At 37.2% G+C, this 4,270-nt stretch overlaps 1 long non-coding RNA gene across 1 annotated transcript in view; it reads right to left on the bottom strand.

The window, feature by feature from the left end:
• Positions 1-1,622: 1,622 nt before the first annotated feature.
• LOC106869016 (uncharacterized) overlaps positions 1,623-4,270 on the bottom strand; it is a 4,397-nt gene continuing 1,749 nt past the window's right edge. The window contains exons 3-4 of the long non-coding RNA XR_001409359.2: positions 4,041-4,178; positions 1,623-1,949 (exon numbers count right to left, since the gene is read on the bottom strand). This is a non-coding gene — a long non-coding RNA (uncharacterized LOC106869016). The remainder of the gene's footprint in view (positions 1,950-4,040; positions 4,179-4,270) is intronic.

Genomic DNA, 4,270 nt, shown 5'->3' with positions numbered 1-4,270 from the left:
AAAAAAAAAAAAAAAAAAAAAAGAACGAAAAAAGTATTGTTTGGCACCAAATCAACTGTTTGAACAGACAGTCAAAGAGTGTTCCATCAGGTTTAGAAAATGCCCAACACCTGTAACAAGTACAAGGTTAACACCTTCCTCAATAATTGAAGTCGTTCCAGTCATGACCTTTCCAACATTTTATCTAAGACTCCAATGCTCGTTGCATCTATTTGAGGGTGATTATGCAGGAGGTCATTTGAGGGTGATTTGCTACTCTTTCTATGAACAGACTTATGTCATGGAAACAGCTGATGGAGTGGCCAAGAGCCATACCTTAATTCGCTTACCCAGGAACAGATGAAATAGTCTTGTTATATCGAATTAGTATTTTAATTAAACAACATCTGAAAGAGCAAAAATTTCAAGTTGAATTGGCATTTAAAAGAAACTTCGGTTAAAAAAGCAGTTTCCCAGATTTTATATTTCATGGCATCATGACTGCTGCTATAACAACCCCCAACCTCCCCATCATCGTTTAACGTCTGCTTTCCATGCTAACATGGGTTGAACGATTTGACTGAGGACTGACGAACCAGATGGCTGCACCAGGCTCCAATCTGATCTTGCAGAGTTTCTACAGCTGGATGCCCTTCCTAACGCCAACCACTCCGTGAGTGTAGTAGGTGCTATTACGTGCCACCGGTACGAGCACCAGTCAGGCGTTACTAGGAACAGCCATGCTCAAATGGTGTATTTCATGTGACACCTGCACAGGAGCCAGTCCAGTGGCACTGGCAACAACCTCGCTCAAATTTTTTGTGCACGTGCCAGTAAGGATCACATTCAAACGGTGCTTTTTATATGCCTCCAGCACGGAAGCCAGGCAGCTGCTCTGGCAGTGATCCCGCTTGGATGATGCTGTTAGCGCTCCACTGGCACAGGTGCCAGTCATCGAATTTGGTTCAGTTTCGATTTCCCCACACCACTTAATTACCAACTGACAAACAATTATAATTACTTGTGTATAACACAATTTGCAATTTTAATCAGTCATATAAGAATATAAAACTTAATTGGCTCACAAATGGAAGTCCTCAAATAGATTTATTAATGCATATTTGCACCCATAACTATGTCTGCCTTTAATTAGGGAAGCTAATCCAAAACTCCATTGTGACACGTGTCACTGAATTTTTGTTGGTTTAGTGGACAAGGGTAAATGGTTTGGATTTGATTTATGATATTTAGACACCAATCAAACTCACTGTAAGACTTAAATAGACTAAGGATAAAGTTAGTAGAGAAATAAATAATTTGTAAGAAGTGTTTCTTGTTACTAACGAACAAGAGTGAAGTCATCAAGTGGTCCCTCAATGTACTAGAAATAGCAGAAAAATCTTGAATCACACCTTACTGCCTTAAGAATGCTATAGTATATTTACAACATTGTCCATTTAGTTTTTTATTCTTCAGACATTGGACAGAGGTAAACCACCTTTGATCATAGATTTTACCTGGGAATAAAACAAAAAAAAAAACATGATAATCATGTTGAATTGTATCATCCGATCTAAACTAAAATAAATATAGAGATATAAGTTACCTGGTTTGAGAATAAATAAAATTAAACTTTAGAAGGGTTAAAAAGTTTTGCAAAAACAATGTACATTTATTATCTAAAGAATCATTAAAAAAAAATCCTGCAAGAAAATGGGTTTGTTGGATTGTAATGACGAAGACATGATTGTGAATTGGGATCTCACTTTTGAAATAGTTTTAGAAGGGGGGGTCGGGGGAGAAAATGTGTTGTGTAAAAGGAGAGATACTGTCTGAGACGACAAGAGTAAATGTTCTTGCCCAATGGGAAGGAAGAATAATAAAATACAATATATGAGGATTCACTAAGCTGTAGAAGATGTTGTTGTACTGGTGGCTCCAGGCTTCTTTGACTCTTCTGTAGCAGATTCCTTAAAGAGAGAAAAAAGGAAAAAATTATGCAATGAAACAAAAAAAAAAAAAAAAAAAAAAAAAAGCAAGGTTTCAATATATTTGTAACTTACTGTATTTGATGGCATCAAAGATGCAGCATTCTTGTGCATTTTTAAAGCTCATGTAAGGTCTGACTTTGCATACTGGAGCTGGGGGTGATATTGTGAGGCATTATTTTGGGGAAAGTGCAGCATATTTCATATGGAATATGGTGATAGATGAAGAGATTAACATCAGAGACTGTTATAATGAAGTTTTTGGCTTTTAAAAGCAGACCGACCTGAATGATTGGGTGATAGCTGTTGCTTAGCAACAATCAGCACAATTTTATTTTTTTTTAACATCTACAAAAACAGTGTTGAATGTCTCCTTTTGTTTTTAAAAAGGGAGTTGCACGAGACAAGGGAGATCCGGTTGATTTTTCTTTCTTTTAAAAGAAGTCAACATAGCATCTTGGAAAAGGTGTCTTCTATAGCCTTGGGTCAATCAAAGCCTTGTGAGTGGATTTGGCAGATAGAAACTGAAAGAAGTCTGCCATGTGTGTGATCAATGCTCGACAACCGGTGTTGGTGCGTTTCTGTTCCTATAGCTCAGTTTGGCAAAACAGACCGAAACAATAAGTACTAGGATGAAAAATAAATAAGTCCTGGGGGTCAATTCACTTCAAGATGGCGCCCCAGCATGGCCACGACATAAGGAGTAAAACAAGTAGTTGACATCTCGTACAGAACAGATTCCATGAAGACCAGTGTCAGAGGGCAGCAGGAATAACATGACCAGAGCACAGATCCATTTCTAACAACTTACATCAAATATCAAAAGATCTTGTTGCCTCTTTGTTCATTGAAGGAACTTTTAAGGAATGAGATGTAAAACGGTGAATCTTGTCTTAAACAGTACAGTGATTGTTTTAATAGAGTACCAGATGTCAACAGGAAGACTGCAGTATTGATGATGAAAACCATTAGATCAGCATCCTAATGGCTGTTAGTGGAAATTGTTAGAGGGATTAGAGTTAAAGAAAAATCCCCAAAATAGAGGTAAAAGTTGTTAAAAAACTGAATCTAATTGTGAGGTGAGTTATGGTGGTTAAACAGAATAAAACATTTGTTCTAAGAATTTAGAAAGTTTGAGCAACACAAAAGAAAGCATTTTTGACAATGGAACCTGAAGTGATAAAGCTATAACTAACAGCATGCAGAATTTCTGGTAAGAATAAAGAGAGAAGAGAAGGGCTGCCTGCAAGAGCCAAAGCCAAGTCTTCCGCAAAGCATGACAGATGTGTGTTCTAACATTGTTTAGAGGATGAGCCTTCAACATGTTCCATCTACAGGTTTGTTCAACCCAAGATCTACTTCAAGTTCCATTGTTAAAAGTGATTTAACAAAATTTGTTTCAGTATTTCCATTAAAAATCCAACATGTGATGGGGAGGAGACACATAACGCATTCCTAATATTTGAGGAATTATAATTGCAATTGGCGCTTAAGTTTCAAATACTTTATTTTAGACGAAGCCACCACAAAATTCAATAATTAATGCGAAAAGAGAGATAAGGTGCATGGAGGAAATGGTTCTAATTAGTAGAAGGGGTTAAAACATTTAGGAATATTACTGAAAGCTAAGGATAAAGTCTATTTTAGTAATGGCACACACACACACACACTTGTAATCTAGTTATGAGGACCAGCACTCGACTGAGGGTGAAGATACAGACATTTGGGTGCCTTGACCAACAGACCAAAGCAGAGTGCCAGAAAAGTAAGCCCCACCACCATTACAAAACTAGGAAGCTTGATGGTAATTCAAGAGGAGAGGAGTGAATGGAAAAATAGAAAAAAAAAGAACAAAAAGTAAAACTACGAAGCGACTGCACAACATAACAGATATACTCCAACACCAGAAATGAGTACGAAAAAGACGGAGGGAGGTTAAAAGAAAAAGAAAAAAAAAGGAAAATGGTCAAAATAAAGAAAAGCTGGCAAAGGATATAAAAATATAAAAGCAAATGCTACAGCAATGACGACAACAACAACATCAATAAGAGGTGGTCTCAAGTTGGTCTCTACCTTATTGCTTGGGGCAAGGTCACTGTTGGAATCTTTCTGTTCAGCTTTTGACGATGATGACGATGACGATGTGTTATCAACCGAACTTTCAGTTTTCTGTTTTTTGTCCTCTGAGATCTCTTCTGTTTCTGGTTTTCGCTGCCAACAGAGCAAGCCAGATGTTAAGGCAACCCAGCTAAGCTAAACTAAAGAAATACCTACGAACTTGGCAGAAACGAAGAAAAAAAAAA

The sequence above is a fragment of the Octopus bimaculoides genome, chromosome 23, assembly GCF_001194135.2.
Source record: "Octopus bimaculoides isolate UCB-OBI-ISO-001 chromosome 23, ASM119413v2, whole genome shotgun sequence".
Classification (NCBI taxonomy): domain Eukaryota; kingdom Metazoa; phylum Mollusca; class Cephalopoda; order Octopoda; family Octopodidae; genus Octopus; species Octopus bimaculoides.
This window is presented reverse-complemented; position numbering and strand designations above follow the sequence as displayed.